The sequence below is a fragment of the Pongo abelii genome, chromosome 16, assembly GCF_028885655.2.
Source record: "Pongo abelii isolate AG06213 chromosome 16, NHGRI_mPonAbe1-v2.0_pri, whole genome shotgun sequence".
Taxonomy (NCBI): Eukaryota; Metazoa; Chordata; class Mammalia; order Primates; family Hominidae; genus Pongo; species Pongo abelii.
Window position 1 is genome coordinate 96,437,205 of NC_072001.2, and position 24,331 is coordinate 96,461,535.

The 24,331-nt window shown below is 44.6% G+C and overlaps 1 long non-coding RNA gene across 1 annotated transcript in view; it reads left to right on the plus strand.

Annotated features, from left to right (window-relative positions):
• Window positions 1-2,919: 2,919 nt before the first annotated feature.
• Window positions 2,920-24,331, plus strand: part of LOC129050206 (uncharacterized) — a 37,708-nt gene continuing 16,296 nt past the window's right edge. The window contains exons 1-4 of the long non-coding RNA XR_008513791.1: window positions 2,920-3,125; window positions 11,799-11,923; window positions 14,288-14,347; window positions 22,878-23,146. This is a non-coding gene — a long non-coding RNA (uncharacterized LOC129050206). The remainder of the gene's footprint in view (window positions 3,126-11,798; window positions 11,924-14,287; window positions 14,348-22,877; window positions 23,147-24,331) is intronic.

Sequence of the window (24,331 nt, forward strand, 5' to 3'; positions counted from 1 at the left end):
CATGGTGGCACGCACCTGTAGTACCAGCTCCTTGGGAGGCTGAGGCAGGGGAATCGCTTAAACCCAGGAGGTGGAGGTTGCAGTGAGCCGAGATCATGCCACTGCACTCCAGCCTGAGCAACAGAGCAAGACTTCATCTCAAAAAAAAAAAAAAAAAAAAGGCAAGCTGGCCGGGTGCAGTGGCTCACGCCTGTAATCCCAGCACTTTGGGAGGCCAAGGCGGGCAGATCACGAGGTCAGGAGATCAGGAGCATCCTGGCTAACATGGTGAAACCCCGTCTCTACTAAAAATACAAAAAATTAGCCAGGCGTGGTGGCAGGTGCCTGTAGTCCCAGCTACTCAGGAGGCTGAGGCAGGAGAATGGTGTGAACCCGGGAGGCGGAGCTCGCAGTGAGCTGAGATCGCGCCACTGCACTCCAGCCTGGGAGACAGCGAGACTCCATCTCCAAAAAACAAAAAACAAACAAACAAAAGGCAAGCTGTACCTCGACCACCTTGGGCACATGTCATCAGGACCTCCTGAAGCTGTGTCAGAAGTGTGTCCTTAACCCTGGCAAAATAAACTTTCTTAATTGATGGAGACCTGTCTCTAATTTTGAGTTAACAGAGTCTATGGTGAGAGTTGTAGTAAGGAAAGCTCACCCTGGTGCAGGGGATGCTGGATGATGGCAAACTCTGGAGGCAGCAGAGCAGCTAGGAGGCTGTTGCAATCGTCCAGGTAGAAGGCGATGAACAACTGAACGAGTGTGGTGGCAAATGGGGAAATAGGGCAGAGGCCCAATGGCAAGGGCATCATGAGGTAGAATCAGTAGCTATATTAGTTGGCTGGGCTGCTATAATTTATCATGTCACAGTTCTGGAGGCTAGAAGTCCATGTCAACATGTGGCAGGGTTGGTTCCTTCTGAGAGCCGTGCGGATGAATCTGTTCCATGCCTCTCTTCTAACTTCTGGCGGCTTGCTGGCAATCTTTGGTGTTCCTTGGCTTGTGGCACATCACTCTGCCTTCATCTTTCCATGGTGTTCTGTGTGTGTGTGTCAAAATTTCCTCTTTTTATAAGGACACTGGTCAAATTGGATTAGGGCCTCCTCACTCCAGCATGACTGTCATCTTATTACCAGCAGAAGTTATCCAAGTCACCAGCGGTGAATCTGTAAGGGTCTGCAGCAACCTTGATCCTTGCCTCTTCAGAAGAAAGAATTCGATTGAAGGGCATGAGGCAGAAGAAGAGATGGAGGCAAGTTTTAGAGCAGGAGTGAAAGTGTGTTAAAAAGCTTCAGAGCAGGAATGAAAAGGAAGTCAAGTGCACTTGGAAGAGTGCCAAGTGGACATTTTGGAGGTCAAGTGCAGCATGTGGCCTTTGACTTAGGGTTTTACACATTGGCATACTTCTCCGTCCTGCGCCCCTTTTCCTTGATCCTTCCCTTAGGGTGACCTGCTCACATGAGCCATGGCCTACTAGCGCTTGAGAGGTGAGCATGCGCAGTGTGACTGGCTCGCCTGAGGCCTTCTTCCCTTTTCTGCTGGAATGCCCCCAGAAGGTCATCCTCTGCCATTTTGCCTCATAATGCACATGCTCGAGCCCAAGCCCAATTCCTGAGATTTTATTAAGAAGCTGTTGGCCGGGCATGGTGGCTCATGCCTGTAATCCCAGCACTTTGGGAGGCCGAGGCGGGCAGATCAAGAGGTCAGGAGTTCAAGACCAGCCTGACCAACATGGTGAAACCCCGTCTCTATGAAAAATACAAAAATTAGCTGGGTGTGGTGGCGTGCCCCTGTAATCCCAGCTACTCAGGAGGCTGAGGCAGGAGAATCACTTGAACCCAGGAGGCGGAGGTAGTGGTGAGCCGAGATCATGCCGAGCTGAGATCGCGCCACTGCACTACAGCCTGGGCGACAGAGCGAGACTCCATCTCGAAAAAAAAAAAAAAGAAGCTGTTGATCACCAATTTCAGGTGTTTTCTATCTACAGGGAAATTGCCTTTCCCTGGTGCTGTCACAGTGTGACAACTGCCTAACCATCACCTGGTGGCCACCTGACTTTCCTGTTGGGGTGTGGGTCGGGGGAGCCCTCTTCTGTCACGCTCATGCCTAACTAGCTACCTTCTGTAACAACCTTAACTAATTCATTTGCCACAACCTTATTTCCAAATAAGGTCACATTCTGAAGTACTGGGGCTCAGGATTTCAACATACGAAGGGGAGTGGGCACAATTCAACCCATAACAGCAGGTATGGAGTTTTTTGTGTGTGAACTGTGTCATGTGCAAGCACTTGAACTTCAGGAATTTTGGCTTTTCCATTTTAGAGATAAGCCACATTTTTTGCTGTGAGATCAACACACTCCTTTCTAAGCTTTTGTCAAAATCATAACTTATGAAAAGCAACTCTGGGGATGTTGACAAAACTGGAAAAACAGATGTCTTGAGCCAACTGGAGATCAATATGAGCCGAGCAGAAGCTTGAGAAACTCAGGTGAACAAAAACGTAAATAATTGGTCTTGGTTGTTCATTCACCAGTTATCAATTTCACTACTTTGAGCTGATGATTTTGGCAGACTTAATACCCTGAGATTTCACAAGTGAATGTTCATAGAAACTATTTACAATAACTGTATACCTGCTCACAACAGACTACAGGATTTAGATTCTCTTTCTTTTCCCTCCTCTCTCCCTCCCTCTCTCTACTTCCTTTTTAGGCACAACTGTTAGTACAGGGCTTTACTTGTTAATTGTTCTTTTGTGATTTTGTTTGTGGCAATTAAATGCAGTGGAGGTTTGGTAATTAGCTGCTGTAATTAGAAACACCTTTGGGTTAGGAAGGTGTTTCCTTTTCATCACTTTAGGAGCTCTAGCACTCCCTTCAAAACGCCTGCACTTGGCTGTGGGGGAGGGAGGGAGGGAGCAGCTGCACACCATTCACGCTAGAGGCGGCTTTCTGCTAATAACACCACTTTGCATCCTGCCTTCAGAATCCTCCCTTGCAGCAGCAAGCAGAACTGAAAAGTGTGCAGGGCTGCTCTTGCAGTTAATAATTCCCAGATCTCCTGCAGGCCCCTCGGCGCACACGTCTAGGCTGGAATCTGGACAGCGTTATCCTGGACAATTCAATCCCTGCCAGAAAGGTATCGCCTCCCCAAAGATTGTCTGTCTGCCTTTCTTCCTATTTTGGGCTAAAGGGACTTTCAGGAATTATATATGTACATATTTCATGTTCCACAATGGGAACACTTGTATCTCACGTCAAAACAAAAGTTAAAGAAAAATGAAAAACCTCATGAATTGTCTTTTTAAAAATTCTCTGTTTCCTGAAAAACAAACAAAACACCAAAACAAAAAAATCTCAGACTTGAAATAAAACCCTGGTGAAGACCTCCAACTGGGAGTACTTGCTGCCTGATCTCCTGGCTGAGGGAAAGGGAAGTAGTGTTTCTAATCCATTGTTACCAGACGCTGAGCTTCTGGGAAGAAAGAAATGCATCTTAAATTGTTATTTTCCTCTTCTTTTCCCAGTCTTGACTCCTTTTCTTCTGCATTGTTTGGCAGCTTCAGATTTCATACTGACTAAGGGAGCTTGCTCAAGGGACTAAGAGGAGTTTGAGGGTGCTCTTTCTGGGTTTAGATCTGTAGGTACCTGCTGGACTCTGACACCCTTAAAACCAGTGAGAGAAAAGAGATGGGGGCCCAGTACCCAGGCCCTGCTGGGAGCTCTCCTCAGACCGGTGTGCACCCAGAAGTCCAGATTCACTGGGTGGGGATGGGGATGGGCTTCTCAAGTTTCCCCAGAAGTACCCTGAACACCCCAAACAAGTAAATGCCTCACCCTCACGTCACCTCTCCTGCCCTCCCCTCGAGATCTGAGGAGGGGGACAGTCTTTTAAGTGGTTCTGCTCAGGTATGATATTTAGAATCTTTTTTAACTTTTAGAAAGTCATGGGCCGGGCGCGGTGGCTCACGCCTGTAATCTCAGCACTTTGGGAGGCTGAGGCGGGTGGATCACGAGGTCAGGAGATCGAGACCATCCTGGCTAACACAGTGAAACCCCGTTTCTATTAAAAATACAAAAAATTAGCCGGGCGTGGTGGCGGGCGCCTGTAGTCCCAGCTACTGGAGAGGCTGAGGCAGGAGAATGGCGTGAACCCGGGACGCGGAGCTTGCAGTGAGCCGAGATGGCGCCCCTGCACTCCAGCCTGGGTGACAGAGTGAGATTCTTGTCTCAAAAAAAAAAAAAAAAAAAAAAAAGAAATTCTTGTGAGTTTGGTATTGTACTCCATAATATACCGACTTTGGTGCTAGGGGAAAGACGACATTTTCTCCACCAGATCTGTGATGAAAATGGATGCTCCCGTGCAGATGGTGCATGTCTATTACAACCTGGTGGGGGATGCTCCCGTGCGGGTGGTGCGTGTCTATTACAACCTGGTGGGGGATGCTCCCGTGCGGGTGGTGCATGTCTATTACAACCTGGTGGGGGATGCTCCCGTGCGGGTGGTGCGTATCTATTACAACCTGGTGGGGGATGCTCCCGTGCGGGTGGTGCGTGTCTATTACAACCTGGTGGGGGATGCTCCCGTGCGGGTGGTGCGTGTCTATTACAACCTGGTGGGGGATGCTCCCGTGCGGGTGGTGCGTGTCTATTACAACCTGGTGGGGGATGCTCCCGTGCGGATGGTGCATGTCTATTACAACTTGGTGGGGGATGCTCCCGTGCGGGTGGTGCATGTCTATTACAACCTGGTGAGGGAACAGGTAGGTGGGTGGGGCTGATAACCTGCTGCTGACAAAGGTCAGTGGGAGGAAGGAAACAAATGCCTCCAAATTCTCATCAGATCGGAGGTGCCTCAAGGGCTTGTCAGCCCTTGGAGTGACAGCTGCCTCAGTTGCTCCTGTTGCTGACATCCGGTTTCCAGAGGACAGGGCTTGGTAGGCTCTTCTCTGCCCCACACCCTCAGGGTGCTGTCGACCCCCTTTTCCAGATGTGGAGCTGTGCTTCTCCGACTTACAACCTGGCTTCACAGCCAGGACACAGTCTGCCTGTCTGGGGCTTTGCTTTTGTCTTTCTTCCTTTACTCTTTGAGTTTGGGAACAGGAATCTTGAACTCAAAAGAATTCCCTGGCCACGCCACTGAACACGGAGGCCAGATGCAGCGTGCTCCTGATGTTAGCTTGTCAGGAAACCTAAATGTGTTGTGATGATGTAAGTCCCCTAGCGGCAAATGGAGGATGATCACAAATTTGGGAAGAGTAGCTTGCTCATGGTGCACAGTCCCTAAATCTCTTGCAATCCAGAGAGCTTGAATGAAAATACAATTGGCATCGAAAGCCCCTCTTCTTCCCTCTCAGGTTTCCTTCCATGCAGTGATGTGATGCGTGGGAGGGGAGCTTACCACGAACTCACGGACACCTGGTTAACTGACCTTGATCACAACAAAACCAGGGGGAGAAAGGCACTGTGCCAGGAATTCCTCAGCAAGCAAGCTCAATGCAATCTCATTTTCTCCACAGTCATCCCTTTCTCCTAGGAAGATGCCTTGGGTTCGCCCAAGCTGTATCCCAAACTCAGTTCCTCTTTCTTGCTTCCTTTAAAATTGCTTTTTCCTGGAGACATATTCTTCTTGCTGAGTTACGTTCTTCAAATTCTTTTCCGTCAGCTCACTTCATTTCTACCCAAAATATCATGTACAAGATATTTCCAAACACACATGTCTATCTCCAGTGCCACATAGAAGATATTTTTCTCAAACATCATATTTAACCTAAAACTTCCTTCTTATTTTAATGTAATGCATTTTCACCCTTAATCACTACTATGTGCTGACTGGCGTGGTGCAGAACTCTGGGATAAGGGCTGAAACACCAAGGGCATTGTTTTGTCATTCCACAAAGTTCAGTCCAGCCTCTGTCACTGCTGATCAGTGAAACGGAGGCTCTCAGAACCTCAGTCACCACAGCAGAAACCTGAGGATGAAACTCCCTTCACAGAGATGGTTGGAAGGATTAGATGAAGATGTCTGCTATTTTTAGCGTGGTGTGTTATATACAAAGTCCTAAGCAATTTAAGGTTTTCTATTTTCTTTGAAGGAGCAAGATTGCTAAATGGATAAAGCTCCCAAGAATATTTTGGTTTGGGATAGAAACACATTGAAACCAATAGTTTGGGGACCCAGCACATTTTGTACAATATATGGATATGGATATGGATTTTCTCCTTATTTGCTAAAAACTCTCTGTGATCACTTGTTGGATCTTAGTCTTTATAAAGTATACGAAGGACCTTCTGTTGAGTATTTAAAGACATACGTGATCTATCTGCAGGCTGGAAAAGTTCCTTCGAAAATGGAAATGTCTTTGGGAGTAGCAGCAGCAGGTTTCCTTCCTCTTATCTCTGTGTTGGAAAATTTTTCTTTTAAAAAATGTTTGTTTTTTATTTCCATAGGTTTTGGGGGAACAGGTGGTGTTTGGTTACATGAGTAAGTTCTTTAGTGGTGATTTGTGAGATTTTGGTGCACCCATCACCTGAGCAGTACGCACTGCACCCTATTTGTGGTCTTTTATCCCTCACCTACTTCCCACACTTTCCCCCATGAGTTCCCAAAGTCGACTGTGTCATTCTTATGCCTTTGCATCCTCATAGCTTAGCTCCCACTTATGAGTGAGAACATATGATGCACCTAGCACTTAAGCCGTCATGACTGAATTTTATGATCTGGAAATTTTATTGTCAGTTGGCAGCACTGACCATTTGGCCTAGGCTCAATAAAGGATAATCTAGCTTCTCTCTTACTGCAGCTACAACAAAGACTCAAAACAGAAAGTAGAAGGATTGTTAACCAAATGACAGAAATTTACAAAAAAGAAGGGTGAAGTATGGGTGGGGTGACCAGTTTTCCCAAATTGACTAGGGCTGTCCTGGATTTTACCTTTTTGATTGATTATTTTGGGGTAATAATTTAGATTTCTTATCAGAAGATTACGAGGCCTAGAACAAAAGTGATTTGTAAATTTGTTGGTAGGTTGAAAGTGGGGGAAGAATTGGAAAAATAAATAGTGGTTATCATCTTAGAATTCTTAAAAAAAAAAAAAAGAAAAACATATATGATCTAGATGTTAGAGCAAACACAGCCCTTGAATTTAATATCAAGGATTGATATATAACATTTGCATTGTCCCCCTCAAGGGTCTGATGGACCAACCCTTTGCCCAACTTTAGCCACTATTTCCATAGGTCTAGAATCCTCTCTTTCATCCAGTCTTAATTCCCCTCTAGAGATCTTACTGGACGTACACCCAAATTAGAAAATTGTTGGGAGGATGAAATCAGAGAATGCTTAGCTGGCATATAGGAGTTATCAACACATGTAGCTCTGATTACTTCTGTAACTTGCTATGGGAAGGTGAAGAAAGCAGACGTTGAGTATATTAAATATATCTTAGGCTCTGATTGACTTTGATTTGCTTATATCAGTGGCTCTCAATTGGGGATGATTCTTTCCTAAGAGACACTTGGCAATGTCTGGAGATGTTTTGATCCTCATGACTAGGGCTGGCAGGGAGAGTGTTTCTGGGTGGGCTACTGGCATCTAGCGTGTAAAGGTTGTTGCTAAACATCCTGCAATGCGCAGGACGCCCCCACAACAGAGAATTCTCCAGTCCCAGGGTGCAGAGGTGGGGAAACCCTGCCTTAGATGGATCTTGACTTTGTTAGGCTCTGTGTATGAGGGGAAGATTTGCTTTCTTCAGTAAATTAGAATAGTGACTAAAAGTTCTAGGTTTTGCAAAGGTGTCTATTCATGATCTTTCAAGAAAATAATATAGGATTTAATAAAAGCTACTTTGATCTTAGCATCTTGGCATTTTAAAAATTACAATGGTGAGGCTGGGCGCGGTGGCTCACGCCTGTAATCCCAGCACTTTGGGAGGCTGAGGTGGGCAGATCACGAGGTCAGGAGATCGAGACCATCCTGGCTAACATGGTAAAATCCTGTCTCTACTAAAAACACAAAAAATTAGCCGGGTGTGGTGGTGGGCGCCTGTAGTCCCAGCTACTCCTGAGGCTGAGGCAGGAGAATGGTGTGAACCCGGGAGGCGGAGCTTGCAGTGAGCCAAGATGGCGCTACTGCACTCCAGCCTGGGTGACAGAGCGAGACTCTGTTTCAAAAAAAATAAAAAAATAAAAAATAATAAATAAATAAATAAATAAAAATAAATAAAAAATAAAATTACAGTGGTGATAGTCAAGTTTTAATTCTTTAATGAAAACAAGTTATTGCTAAAAAGTCTGATGTGTTTGCTGTGAACCTAAAACTGCTCTAAAAATAAAGGTTTGTTTGTTTTTTTTTTTAAACTAATGTGAACAGAAAAGTGATTGTGGCCAACGGAGGTTTGTGATTTATCTGTGACTCTTTTCTAAGTGAAAAGTTATAGTCAAATAAATTCCAGGAATAAAACTCATTTCAAATAAGATTATTTAAATATTTCACGTTTCCTAATCACTAGATTAAACAATAAAAATCAGATCTTTCATATCTAATAATTTTTAGTCATATTATTTGGTACTTCTAATCACAGAGATATTAAATGTTTCTGGTTTCTGTGGACATAATTTTGGTGAATTCCTTTTCTTTTGTATTTAAAAATTCTTAGAACTGTACATATTTTTGGGGCACATTTGGTGTTTTGATCCATGTATACAATGTGTAATGATCTCATCAGAGTAACTGGGATATCCCTCACCTCAAACATTTATCTTTTCCATGTGCTGGACACATTGTACAAATCTTGTCTTCTAGCTATTTTGAAATACACAGTAAATTACAGTTAACTAACAGTTATAGCTAATGAAAATTATAATGATAAATTTAAAAAAAAATTCATTGTGATTTAATCAGGTATGGAAATAAACCCCACAGCTATCATACTGTTCAAGGATTGCTAATCTTTAATATCTAAGACAAACTAAGATTCTGTATTCTTTTTTTTCTCTTTATTTGAGACAGGGTCTCACTCGGTCACCCGGGCTGGAGTGCAGTGGTGCGATCCTGGCTCACTGCAGCCTCGACCCCCTGGGCTCAAGCAATCCTCTCATCTCAGCCTCCCAAGTACCTGGAACCACAGGTGTCTGCCCCCATATCCAGCTCATTTTTTAAATTTTTGTAGAGATGGAGTCTCACTGTGTTGCCTAGGCTGATCTTAAATTCCTGGGCTCAAGTGATTCTCCTGTCTTGGCCTCCCAAAGTGCTGGGATTATGGGCATGAGCCACCATGCCTGACCTAAGATTCTGTATTCTTAATCCTTTTGCTATACCCGCTCCTGGTTCTGAACTTATTATTTTGTTGGTCACTTAACCACCTTGGGCCTCAGTTTACTGATCAGAGCAATGAGACTTCAGACAAAAAACCTTCCTAGTTGTTCACAACACCAAGATTCTATGCTCTTGTAAAGAATGGTTAAGTGTGTATGTGTACCTGAGTTATGGGGGAGACCTTTTGAGTAGGGGTTACTGTCCAGGGTCTTGTTGAGATATGAATGTACTGGGTACTTATGCCCCTAAGAATTACATGTCTGGAGTTCAAGGGGACCTCAAGGCCACTAAGTCCTCTTTTTGCTTCTCCTAAACATCCGTCTTCCCCAGGACTTTCTCTTTTCCTTTGTTCTCCTGGTGTGTGTTGACTGGGGGCTGTTGGCCTGAGGGCTGTGCTTCCTGAGACTCTGCCCAGGCAGGCTGTGAGGGGCCTGGGCCCCATCTTGACCCCAGGGATCCTTATGCTGGGAGCTGGGGTAGCTTTGGAGGCTTTGGCTATCACCAGAGATGACTCCTGACCTAGACCCTTGAATGAGCTTGTTCCCCTGTGAAGGATGGAGATTAAGTGGAGTTGGAGTTCCTCAGGGGTGCCTAATAACCTATCTAGGATAACTCAGAGAAGAGAGCTATGGTGGAGTGTTGAAATACTAGCCCTTGTGAACTGTACCTACTGGTATGCATGCCCTCACTTATTAGTTTCCTTTCACATTGCTCTAGGCTTGGCCAAATAACTTGCTTTGGTCAATTGGACATTAGTAAACATGATACAGGCTGAAGTTTGATAAACTCTTGAGTTTAGGCCTTGCCCTCTTGGAATTCTAAAACGATGCAAAGAGAAACCCAGGAAACAGCATCAACAGCCAGGCAGGTGAGCCTGGTCATACTAGCCCATCCCATGCCAGCTGAGCTATCAGATGACTGCGGACATGAATGTCCCTAGCCAAGACGGCAAAAGAACAGCTCAGCTGAGCCCAGCCCCAAGCTGCTGACCCACAAAACATAGCTCCTGTTATGGGAGCCACAATAAATGCCTTGGGTGGTTTGCTGTAACGAAATTGGTAACTGATATGAGCTGACTGCTATTTAGCCATTTGCTTATGAGATCTGAATGAGAAAATCAGCTCAGCCCTGTCACCCTCCCCCTGGCAGTGCCTCTTGTTTGCTGTCTTTACATCTTCTCTTCTGTGCTCTCAGAATGCCCTGTGCCCATTGCTCATTATACTGCATCAATTTGTTCATTCATTTCTTTCTTTCTTTCTTTTTTTTTTTTTTTTGAGACAGAGTCTCCCTCTGTTGCCCAGGCTGGAGTGCAGCAGTGAGATCTTGGCTCACTGCAACCTCTGCCTCCCGGGTTCAAGCAATTCTCCTGCCTCGGCCTCCCGAGTAGCTGGGATTGCAGGCTGGTGCCACAACACCCGGCTAATTTTTGTATTTTTAGTAGAGACGGGGTTTTACCATGTTGGTCAGGCTGGTCTCAAACTGCTCTTGATCCGCCCGCCTCGGCATCCCCAAGTGCTGAGATTACAGGCGTGAGCCACCGTGCCTGGCCTGTTCATTCATTTCTCTCTGACCTGAGCACCTTTTCAGTTTAGTATCTCCAGGGCTCAGGACAGAGACTTGTAAAATGTTGGTGCCCAATGGACACATGGAGAAAGAGGGTATGAAGCCTGGCCATTCGTTCATATTATAGAAAACGCTGAAGCCTTCCCAAGGCACCAGCTTGCTTTGCAGCTGACGGGCCACCGAGGCAAGGTGTGGGAGTATTCTGCAGCTAGTCATGGCAGCCAGTCAGGACTCTCTTAACTCTGCTCCTCATCCAACTTGCATCCTGCCTCAGTGTCCACCAGCTCTTGACTTTAAAGTATTTGAAATGTACATCCTGACATGAGCCAGGAGCCCCAGGTCATGGTCCTTTCTGATGACCTGCCATTTGGCTTCTCACTTGGGACCTTTCTGCAGCAGAGCCCTGGCTCCATCCTCTGTCCCTACCCTATCCTATTCCCCGTCCCTCTCTCTCCTGGCCTCTGAGATTTGGTGAGGGATTGTTTAGGTACAAAGTCCATTGGTGGCCACATTAAGTGACTTAATTATCAGAAGAGGAGCGATGTGGAATGAGGGACAAGGTGAAAGCTACTCTGTGCACAAAGACTCGGTCCTTTTTCATTTCTCTTTTTTGTTTTTTTCTTCTCTGCCATGACAAAAAGCTTATTCTTGTTAAGTTGCTTTATTTGAATATGAGCCTAAAATAATATCACTAAAAAAAAAATCACTTTGGAAATAGATTCCGAAGAAAGGTTCAAACTCATAAATGGTCATAGAATTGTTCTAATGTTTTATATTGGAACTCCACACTTTGGCATTTGTCTCTGAAGGAGGCAATTGTTTTACATTCAGCCAGGCTGAAAATGTCTGGAAGCTGATGGAATCCTTCTGGAACATCAAAGGATGGGAATCTGGCTTCATTTATACTAACATCATCTATTATCTTTTCTTCAGATTTTAAGTTTATAAAAATCTCATGAATTAATGATCTCTCTGAGGGTATGAGAAATTTGCATGGACAATTCAGCTGAAGAAGGCAGTAATTTACACACATGCACACATAAATAATTCCAACAAAGGTAAGCCAAGACAAAACGTGTTTTGTCTCATACCTTGAAGTTCTTTGATTTGAGGTTCGTAGAACTAAAAGGGAGACAATGTTTTAAATGTGTCTTTCAAAGAAGAGTCTTCTCTTTTAAACCAATTCTAATTCAATTCTGTTAGAATTTTAATTGTTCCTTGAACCTTTAAGGAGACTGGGTTTACCATTATTCATTTGAACCAGGGTTCAAAAGGGTCCTGTTGATTAAAATAACAATTTTTGTCACATAAATTAGAACATTTACTAGCCAGACTATCATTTATCAAACATTATTGTAAGCTCTGTAAGCTCAGCACAGGCTAAGCACTTCAAATACATGGTTTCATTTAATAATCCCAATAATTTGACTAAGTATGTATTAATATCCTCTTCTCAGAGATAAGGAATCAGGATGAGAGGTTCAGCAATTTGCCCAGGGTCACTTAGAAAGCAGGAGCAGAGTAGGATTTATAACCAGCTCACATGAACTCAAAGTTCATTCTTTTAACTCCTGTTGCCTTTGAACATTCCCGTTGACAGTCTTTGGAAAATGTGTCATCTCCTGTTGCAAGGGACAAATGTGCAGTTTAAGGAATAGGCATCAGGCTTTTAGAATAACTGACTTTAAGTTTTAGACTTGTCCTTCTCTGTCCTTGTGTGGGACCCATGAAGTAATGCTGCTTTGACATCTGCGGCAGAGAAAGCCACTGTCCACCCAAAATTCATGGGCCCTTCCATGGTACAGGATGCTTCCTGGAAAGCAGCTGCTTAGCTAGGGATGTTACTTAGTTTCACCTATGAATGGAAATGATGTTGGTGGCACCCAGGCAGAGGTGGCTAAGCAGTGCATGTGTCTTCCTTCCCTGCCCTTGGGGAGGTGACACGCCAGGAGAGCTGGACACTGCCTGTGGGAAAAGGGTAGAGCCTACTCCCCTCCAGACCTCCCTCCAGGCCTTCCTCCTCCACTCCAACCAGAGCAAACACACTAAAGTGTTAAGTGAGTGAGAGCTACATTTTTATTGTTAAGCCGTTGGAGTTGTGGGGTTTCTTTGTCATACAGCAGTTAGCGTTACCCTAACCAAAAATATAGCTTCCTTTAACTTCCCTTTAGGAGAAGTGAGTGGATTAAACAGCTGAAAAGAGGGTAGTGTGCCTCTTCACCAGAGTGGATTTCCCGGTTATGCAGTTACTAAGTCCTATGCTGATGGTCACACGTTTAGAATATGGGCCTGGAGGGATGAGAGAAGAGGGCAGGTGGGTGCTCAAGGTGAGGCTTGGGGGAGAAACCGAGGTTGAGAATGTTCTCTCTTTAGCCCAGGTGGTACATTTTCAATTATAGGAAACTTGAAGGAGACGGTGGTAGATAACTTAAGAGAAAGAAAAATGCGAACCAACGTGGATGTCTTTAAAATGAGTGAGCAGGCTGAGGCGGGCGGATCACCTGAGGTCGGGAGTTCTCCTGACCAACATGGAGAAACCTGTCTCTACTAAAAATACAAAATTAGCCAGGCATGGTGGCACATGCCTGTAATCCCAGCTATTCGGGAGGCTGCGGCAGGAGAACCACTTGAACCTGGGAGGCGGAGGTTGCGGTGGGCCGAGATCGCGCCATTGCACTCCAGCCTGAAAAAAAAAAAATCCATCTCAAGAAAAAAAAAAAAATGAGTGAGCAGAAGTTCCCCGAATGAACACCTTTCTGAGGAGATTTAACTTGATGTCTGATCACTTTAACACAAGGCACATTTGTCTTTGTGTCTTCAAAATCTCGGGTCCTCTTCTGCAAAGAAAAAGATTAAAAGCACATCTTTTTTTTTTTTTTTTCCTCTTCTATAAAGTAAGTCTCATGTTACGTCCCTTATTTGTAGCTTTTCAAGGCACTAAGATGATTGAATATTGATTTGGTTAAAAATGGAGAACAGCTCTTTCTGTTTATACTCTGCAGTTCATCCTCCTGCTGTTCCCCATATCACTTCTATGCGCTTTCTGAAAATCAGTTTAATTAAAAATGTCATGCATGGTTGATTGAATTTCATCTGAAGAATAAGTGATAACAAAAATTGTTTGGTCTTATAACCAAGCAAATAGATATTTGGATACTAGGTATGGAGAGAAATAAAACTAATTGTTTAAACCTCAGTTAATGAGAACATACTGTTTTGCCAGTGCAGTGTTGGAAAAGAACGCATCTTTATTTGATAATGGAAAATATTAATAATTACTTAAAGCACTTTGTTGAAGTAACTATATGAGAGCTACATGTTTCTTGTGGGTAGCCATTACTCTTTGTTAACAATTGTTTTAATACCAGAGCTCTTTCAGAGAGTAATAACAGAAGTATACCTTTTACTATTGTTACCACAAGGGGGTCCCGATCAAGACACCAAAAGAGGGTTCTTGGACCTCGTGCAAGAAAGAATTTAGGGTAAGTCTATAAAGTGAAAGCAAGTTTATTAAGAAAGTAAAAGAAAGGGGCTGGGCGCAGTGGCTCACACCTGTAATCCCAGCACTTTGGGAGGCCGAGGTGGGTGGAACACGAGGTCAGGAGTTTAAGACCAGCCTGACCAAGATGGTGAAACCCCGTCTCTACTAAAGATAAAAAAAAAAAAATTAGCCGGTGTGGTGGCAGGCGTCTGTAATCCCAGCTACTCGGGAGGCTGAGGCAGACAATTGCTTGAACCTGGGTGGCGGAGGTTGCAGTGAGCCGAGATCACGCCTTTCCACTCCAGCCTGGGCGATGGAGCGAGACTATCTCAAAGTAAAAGAATAAAGGAATGGCTACTCCGTAGGCAGAGCAGCAGCATGGGCTGCTCGACTGAGTAAACTTACATCTTGATTATATACTAAACAAAGGGTGAATTATTCATGAATTTTCTGGGAAAGGGGCGGACAATTCCCTGAACTGAGGGTTCCTCCCCTTTTTAGACCATGTAGGGTAAACTGTCATGACACTGGTGGAAGTGTCTTTTAGCATGCTAATGCATTATAATCAGTGTATAATGAGCACTGAGAACAATCAGAGGTCACTTTCATTGCCATTTTGGTATTGGTAGATTTTGGCTGGTTTCTTTACTGTATCCTGTTTTCTCAGCAAGGTCGTTGTGACCTGTATCTTCTGCTGTCCCCCATCTCATCCTGTGACGAAGAATGCCTAACCTCCTGGGAATGCAGCCCATTAGGTCTCAGCCTCATTTTACCCAGCACCTATTCAAGACGGAGTCACTCTGGTTCAAACACCTCTGAAGCTATGCAGTTCATACGAACAGTTTAGTTTAATGCAAACAGTACTTGTCTGGTGATCACAGAAATAAGTCCCTGAAATTTGAATCAGTCTAGGGGAGAAAATTCTTCTTTGGATTTAAGAGAGTCCAGTCTTTCCCCACTAGACAAGAACAAGGAAGATAGCTACAGGCAGCCATCTTTCTATCAGGAGGAGAATTAACCTTAAAAGAAAGCCAGTAATAAAATGTGGTACATATACTGAAGAAGGAATTCATGAATTTTACAAGTACAATCAAAGACAACCAAGAAATTTTTACTTTTTCCTTCAAAAGCTAAGTGTAGTGTACCCACCCCCGACCCCGTAGTCTAAGTTAGAGAAGAATACTGCCTGCCTGTTTTTCCTTCCGTGCTCAGTGAGCCTTACCTGTACTCCCCAGTTTCACATTCCTTGAGGCTCAGTGAGTTCCTGCTTCACCTGCCCAGCACAGCTGCAAAGTTACAAGGTTGATACAGAAACATGGCTTCCTAAGGGTGTAGAACATACAGTATAGATAAATGTAAAAGACTGATCGCCGGGTGCTGTGGCTCACGCCTGTAATCCCAGCACTTTGGGAGGCCGAAGCGGGCGGATCACAAGGTCAGGAAATCGAGACCATCCTGGCTAACACGGTGAAACCCCGTTTCTACTAAAAATACAGTAAATTAGCCGGACATGGTGGCAGGTGCCTGTAGTCCCAGCTACTGGGGAGGCTGAGACAGGAGAATGGCATGAACCCAGGAGGTGGAGCTTGCAGTGAGCCGAGACTGCGCTACTGCACTCCAGCCTGGGCAACAGAGCGAGACTCTGTCTCAAAAAAAAGACCGATCAACTGCCTTTGTTCTTGCTTCTGTAAGTGTGCTTCCTGCATCACCACTGACTACTTAAAAGGTGGCTGCTTTCTTTGTCCAGGGCTCAGACTTCCCTGGATGCTAGTCCTACTAAGCCAGGTGATCACCTTTTAATAGACCTTTCGTGAACTCACTCTGTTCAGTCTCTCCTATCTCTGATTATCCCGCAACAGTACACCGTGGCATACTATACAGCCACAAAAAAGAATGAGATCATGTTCTTTACAGGAATATGGATGGAGCCAGAGGCCATTATCCTTAGCACACTAACGCAGGAAAAGAAAACCTAATACTGCATTTTCTCACTTATAAGTGGGAGCTAAATGATGAGAACACATGGACACAGAGAGGAACACACACTAGGGCCTATCAGAGGATGGAGGGTGGGGAGAGGGAAAGAGAGAGAGAGAGAGAAAAAAAAGGAAGCCAGTAGGGTTTATAGCAAAGAGGAGAATTTGCTTTATCAGACCTTGTCGACTACTGACATTTTGGGCCAGGTAATTCTTTGTGGTGGGTCTGTTTGGTGCATTGTAAGATGTTCAGCATCCCTGCCTTCTTTGCAATATATGCCAGTAGCACGCCCCCAACCTCAGTCATGACAATCAAAAATGTCTCCAGACAGGCAGGGCACGGTGGCTCATGCCTGTAATCCTAGCACTTTGGGAGGCCGAGGCGGGTGGATCACAAGGTCAGGAGATCGAGACCATCCTGGCTAACACGGTGAAACACCATCTCTACTAAAAATACAAAAAAAATTAGCCAGGCGTGGTGGCGGGCACCTGTAGTCCCAGCTACTCAGAAGGCTGAGGCAGGAGAATGGTGTGAACCCGAGAGGTAGAGCTTGCAGTGAGCTGAGATGGCGCCACTGCACTCCAGCCTGGGCGACAGAGCAAAACTCTCAAAAAAAAAAAAAAAGTCTCCAGACATTGACCAATGTCTTCTGCAGGGCAAAGTTGCTCTAAAGCAGTGCTGTAGTAATATAACATGAGCCACATATGTAATTAAAATTTTTTTTGTAGCCACATAAAATTAAAAGGTGAAATTCAAGCAATTTCTTTTATTTAATATTTAAAATGATGATTTCAGCTATAATGATAAATTATTGAGGTGTTTTACATTAACTTTTGTGTACAAAGTCTCTGAAATCTAGTCAGTATTGTATACTTGAAGCATATCTCAGCTCTCACTAGCCGTGTTTCAAGTGTTCAATAGCCACATGTGGTTAAAGCAACCACGTTAGACAGAAAAGCTCTGAAGCCACCAACACAGGGACTTACCATGCCTTTTATCTTACAGTTGAGTCCATGAATGTCCTTTTTTTTTTTTTTTTTTTTTTTTTTTAAGGACAATTTTGGTGTGATCGTCCGTTCCTGTTCCTTGTGGCTGAAAGTATCCTAATACAAGCCTACATGGGTGTTTCTGAAAATTAAAGTATTGAAAACCTCTAGTGGACATCTTTGCTAGCATTTCTTATTATACAAGCATCATTGTCTAATAGTGGCAGTAGCATTCCTTGTGTGGCTCTAAGGAGTTGCTTCTGTTTAGACAGCAGGGACACCTGCTTGCATGCCCAGTGCTTGTGCAGACATGGCTTCTTCATGAAGCCTTTTCTTGTCTATGAGCCATGCTTGATTCTCATTGCATTTTCTTGAGTCTTTTGGTCATGAACTTTATTGTCTGACTGCTAAGCCCTGGCCTCCCTCTTCCCCATATGCAGTAGTTCTTTGCTTGTGAGCACGTACCTTGGGCTAAGCATGTTTCAGGGTGGCAGGAATAGCAGAGGCAAAGGAGAGATGGGCTGTGTCATCAAAGTGAGTGAGCAGAATCAAGGCACCTTTCTTGACTACAGCTGGGAACTGCAGTAAAACCAAAGGAGGGCATTCTTGCAGAATTGTCAAAATCAGAAACTAACAGAAATTTACAAGGAAGTTGTTTCGGGAGATTTTTTTTTTTTTTTTTTCCAGATGCGGCAGGTTTGCTAATTGAAAACATTTGGGTGTTGAAACCCAGGTTTTTACTCTGAGAATGAGAAATGTTAGAAAATCCCATAGTATGATCCTCTTTCCCATTTTATAGATGAGAAAACTAAATTATAGAGAGGCTAGAAAATGAGCCCAAGTCTATGCAGTGTTAGTAACACATTGAGGAACATAACCTGTTCTCCTGGCTAACCAAATATTTCCACCTCAAAGTGCTGCCTCCTATATATTTTTGTTTGTTTGTTTTGAGATAGAGTCTCACTCTGTTGCTCAGGCTGGAGTGCAGTGGTGCTGTCTCAGCTCACTGCAGCCTCCACCTCCCGGGTTCAAGCAATTCTCCCTGCCTCAGCCTCTCAAGTAGCTGGGGTACAGGTGTGCATCACTGTGCCTGGCTGATTTTTGTATTTTTAGTAGAGATGGGGTTTCACCATGTTGGCCAGGCTGGTCTCGAACTCCTGATCTCAGGTGATCCACCTACCTCGGCCTCCCAAAGTGCTGGGATTACAGGCATGAGCCACCACACTCGGCCACCTGCCTCCTATATTTATTTAGAGTTTATTCAAATAAATTCTACGACGCCCCTTACCCAAGTGTTTTTAGTTACTTAAACATTTTCTTTTGAAATATATTTGGATATACATGAAAGTTGCAAAAATAGTGTAGAGAACCTCCATGTACCCTGTACCCAGCTTCCCCAATGGTAAGATATTGCATAGTCCTGGCTGGGCGTGGTGGCTCATGCCTGTAATCCCAGCATTTTGGGAGGCCGAGGTGGGCAGATAATGAGGTCAGGAGATCGAGACCATCCTGGCTAACATGGTGAAACCCCGTTTCTACTAAAAATACAAAACAAATTAGCTGGACGTGGTGGCGGGCGCCTGTAGTCCCAGCTACTCGGGAGGTTGAGGCAGGAGAATTGCTTGAACCTGGGAGGTGGAGGTTGCAGTGAGCCAGGATCTCGCCATTGCACTCTAGCCTAGGTGACAGAGTGAGACTCTGTCTCAAAAAAACAAAAACAAAAAAGCCACTCCTTCTGGCTTCAGGCAGAATCGAGAAGCATGAGAAAGCTGCCCTTATTGGCTGGCTCCTGCTGTTTGGTTCTCCCCTTGTCCCCTGACCCCACATAGGGATTCCTTTGTGCCTTGTCTTCTTCCTTCCTTCTTTGCCCCTCCTCGCCCAGGTTTCAAGGCTTCAATCAGACATGCTCTTTTCTGTGCAAGTCATTTAGACCCTTTCCTTTGCCAGGTGAGGCTGGATTAATGAGACAAGTAAATCCCTCAATTTTGAAATAAATTTGGCAGATTATCCCCAAGACATGCTGTGACTGTCACCTACTCCTTACTTTTCTTTAGGAATGAAGTCATTACAGCCTGACAGTGAATGGTGGGTATTTCTGGGATGCTGTGGGAGGCATATGGATGATATTCTTTTCATTTGAATTATGTAAAATACCTCTCGTTATTAATGGATGCCAATTGATCAGGTTTCTCCTGCTGATCATTCTGTTGGATGTCTAGGATGTGTGTGTGTGTGCATGTGTGACTCTGTTTGTGCGTGTGTTTACTGGGTGGTCCTGGGTGGTGGGGAGGCAACTAGATGCTTTATGAGAAATATAATGAGACTGTTTATCTTTAGTTTCCATGTTCGGGGAAGTTGTCTGTTTCAAGTTAAAGGATAAATGCTCAGGTCAAGCTAATCCCAATCATTTTCTTTTATTTTTTTCTGGGGCATTCTATTTGAGTTCAATCATCATTCCTTTTGAATTCATTCTGTTTTATTAAAAAGCAAATGCTCACAACTCTTCAGTCCTTATTGGGGAAAGTTTTCCTCCAGGCATGAAGGGGGCCTAAGGGTAAGGTGGTTGAAGTAGAAAGATCAGCACCATCTCACGGTCCAGAAGCACGGAGGGACAAGGAATGGCCTCCCTGGCTGTATCCTAACTCGTGAATAAACTTTTCTTAGGGTCTTTGTGTGTTTGCGTGAACTGGAATTCCAGCTCTGCCATAGCCCCTGCCCCCAGAGCACAGGGAGAATGGAAAGGCAGTGAATGATAGAGCTGCTTCTTAGGGCAGATTCTAATTTCTTTCTGTGAAGGCTGCCCTGAAATTCAAAGAAGCATTATTATTTCATCCAATTTAAAACCCTGCCCGATGCTGAATGGGCAAGAACCTAATTTCACCTTTGGAGGCAAATGGGAAGCTTTTTGTGCTGAAAGAAAGAAGAAAAGAGGATTCTGGAGGATAATTGAATGAAAATCCCTTTAAGGTGCCAGAAAACTTCGCCCTTCCAAAAGGGATGAAACGAGGTCAAAATATATTTGTTAAAAGTGTGGGGCTTGAAAGCCTTAATTATTTCTTTGGAAAGTCGTGTCTTTTAAAGGCTTAAACAAAAGCTTCAAGAAGGTAGAGGCTGGGAGAAATTGCCAATGGCTTTAGAAAAGGTGAAGCCCAAAGGAAAGCAATTACTGGTTAACAATGGTATATTAACAACGATTATTCTTCCAGATTGGGGGACCCTGCATTGGGGTTGGGATGTGATTTAGGAAGGTTGCCTGGTGGTCCTGCCCAGGTCTTTGCACAAGAAGATGCGGGATGGAGGAGTGACACGGTCAGACATGACTGAACAGGCTGGAAGGGAACCTGGGTTGGCTGATTAAGGAAGGGAAGAAATCATCCTTATTTCATATATTCTACAGAAAATATTATTTCTCTTGGGGCAGAATGGTGGGCTGCTGTAGTGAATGCTGTCTGGATTTAGACAGATGTATTCTTAATCTCCAATCCCTCACTTACTAGCCTCTTACTAGGCACCTCACTTACTTAGTAGCCTCACTCACTTAGGCACCTCACTCACTTAGTAGCCTCACTTACTAGGCACAGCCCTTTATCCTCCTCTTCCTTATCTGTAAAATGGGGAAAATATTCCCTGCCACAGATGGTGAAAATTAAATCAGGCTATTCCGGGCCTGATGCACAACAGGTGCTCTATAGGTGTGGGTTCTCTGGATCTCTTGTTTCTCCTCTGCTTGGTTTGATTTCTGGATAGGTTCCCTGTGGCATTTTAGGTGCTTGCTTTTGGATTTTCTGTGTCACAGTGAAGTTCACTCCCAGTGCTCCGTTTGGCCATCTGCTGTTGATCGCCAGGGGCAGTCACACTCTTCATCTCTTCCTTCAGACCCAGGGCTACCTCTGCACCAGCTCCCCTTGGGGGAGTTTCCAACTAGCAGAGGATCCAGAATCATTCCTAAGATTAACAAAATAGCTGGGCACGGTGGCTCATGCCTTTAATCCAAGGCGGAGGCCAAGGCGGGCAGATCACGAGGTCAAGAGATTGAGACTATCCTGGCCAACATGGTGAAACCCTGTCTCTACTAAAAATACAAAAAATTAGCTGGGTGTGGTGGCGTGCACCTGTAGTCCCAGCTACTCAGGAGGCTGAGGCAGGAGAATCAAGAGGTGTAGGTTGCAGTGAGCTGCTATCGTGCTACTGTACTCTAGGCTGGTGACTTGTAGAGTCTTGTAGAGCAAGACTACATCTCAAAAAAAAAAAAAAAAAAAAAAAGATTAACAAAATATTGGAAAGAGCTTGCATTCCTGCCTCCTTCATGTTCGCTGAGTTGCAGGCAGTATTTCCCTCTGCCCTGCAGACGAGGTGCAGGTGAGTTGGTTAAAACAATCCATTTTGCCCCTTTGGATTGTTTTGTGTCATGCAAACTTTCCCTTGACTGTTTCAGTTTGCATATTTATTCTGTTCTGAGATTCAACCAAGAGCTCTTCCTGGTTCCCCATCAATTGCTTTTCCTAGCAGGAACTGACAATCCAGCAGAAACCGCCCCTCAATGCCTTCCCCACCTCCTGTCTTGATTGACATAACCCTCTCAGACCCCGAACCAGTGAAGTGTGTGGGGGCTCCTGGCCAACCTAACTCTAGATTAATAATGGACAGTCAGGTCTATGGGTGGCGAGGAGTTGGGGAATCCCTTCTCAAGGAGCCCAGAGACCTCTTTGAAAGGATTACCAAGCCTGGTTAAAAACAGACACTCTTGGGGCCAGACATGGTGGCTCACGCCTGTAATCCCAGCACTTTGGGAGGCCGAGGCAGGTGGATCATGAGGTCAGGAGATCGAGACCATCCTGGCCAAGATGTTGAAACCCTGTCTCTACTAAAAATACAAAAAATTTAGCTGGGCGTGGTGGCAAGTGCCTGTAGTCCCAGCTACTTGAGAGGCTGAGGCAGGAGAATGGCATGAACCTGGGAGGCGGAGCTTGCAGTGAGCCGAGATCGTGCCACTGTACTCCAGCCTGGGTGACAGAGCAAGACTCTGTCTCAAAAAAGAAAAAACACCCTTGGGCTTGTCAAATTAGTGAATGTAAAGATTTCCCAAGGGTTTCAAAGAGTGGCCTGCCAGCCAGCTTTTGAGGAAACTGTTAATTCAGAGGCAGGAGCCTCTATCTGGTTTACTGGTTGGGAAAAAGTTTCTATAGCACTTGTAGGCTTTGCAGGCATTGGTCCTCTTTTTCTCCCCTTAGGAAGTCAAATAGAGTCTTCTGGCAAGAATTGGGCAAGAAATAGCAACCATTTCCTACTTTCTTAAATGGTCCAGTAAAGGGGGCTTCCTGGATGATGTGATTTTTAGCTCATTTGGGGAGGCCATGCACGTTATCAGAAATATGAACACAGAACTTGTCCTAGTGGATACGCTAGATTTCATAGTAATTAGGTGTTGGGCATTTTGACAGAGAGAAGAAAGGATGTTAGAGTAGTGGCAACAGCAGCTTGAATTTCTAATTATGTTTCCCCTTTTGGGGCCCAGGGGATACACGTCTTCAATTTCTTGCCTGATCCTTTTTTTTTCTAAATTGGTAGAACTCAGTTCCTGAGGCAGATGGGAGCACTTTTTAAGAAGATGGAATTTTCTAACAACCAGAGCTATCTCAAAAGTCATAAGCTTCCTGCCCCTGGAAATGTGCAAGCCGTGTCTGTCTGCAGAGCTGAAATTCCTGCGTTCTCAGGAGGCTGGGCAAATGCTAAGATGGAGGTTCTGAAATCTGATTACTGCACCAATCACTGTGGGAGAGAGTTAGTGATATATCTACTCTCAGACCCGGAACTACACAGAATCAAGATCTATTAAGGTGGGGTCCGAGAATTTACACTGTTTAACCCTCTCCAGGTGAATCTCCTGAACATATTGCTCTAAATTCCCTTTTAATCTGAGATCCTAAGAATACCAAATTTGGACTGAAACTAAAGCTTGGGCTAAAGCTTTCTAGGAATGCTCATCACCTGCGATGCTGGAACTGCTCTCTAGGTGAGCTCTGGGGTTTCCCTTGAGTGTGCAAGACCCTTCTCCTTGCTCCCAGCCTTCTCCCCTTTTCTTTGTCTCCTCTTCCCTTTCTGCACTTTCTTTTCCCTATCTCTCCTCCCTTTTGTCTCTCTAGGGTCAGTTTTTCTGCATGTTTTCCTGACTAGGTCCCCACTGCATTAGTGACATCAACCACCCCTGACCCTACACATCTGTAGGTGTGAAACCCTGTGTGCAAAATTTCCATGCAGCTCTCATCGGCCTGACCCCACCCAAGATAGCTGGGTAGGCCCTTGGGTGAAGACAAAAACCAGCCCAGTGGGAAAGGCTGCTGGGGTGGGCTGGCATGCACCTGAGGTTTCCTTCAAAGCTAGAGAGAAAAGGGTTAGCTTCTTATTTTTAGAAGTTCTCTTGAGCTCTAGTTCCTATGTAAATCAGTGTAAAACACTCTAGAATCAGAAAGGCCATGTGTGTTATTTTCTCCGAGAGCTTTAAATACAGGATGGTTTGGCCACAGACTTAGTCATAAAATGAAGGCTCCACAGAGGCTGACACAGGTGAACTTGAGTGCGGATCTGGGGCAGGAAATCAAGATACTTTGCTTTGTCGTTAGAAACAAATCCAGTAATGTTATTTCCATTAACTAATCAATTACTTGATTAACTCGTGTTCATCATACACTTATTGAGTGCCTACTAAATGCCAAGTACCAGTTGAGGACTAGGAGGAGAGAGAAAACATCTGCTCTCAAAGATGCGAGCCTCGCAAAGGGGAAAAAAACAGATGAACAGACAATTCTGAGGTGCAGAGAATGTGAAGATTGTATCACTGACTTCAAAAAGCACAGACCCTGACCAGTCTGGGGGTTGTGGTGGTAAGGACAGTTGTCTGTCTTAAAGCCAATCCTCAGGGCCTGGTGGTGTATGTCACTGTCTGTGGCCCTTGCCTCAATGAACATACATGACACAGCAAGGTCCCTACTCAAACAACAGCAGCAGCAACTTAGCAATTATAT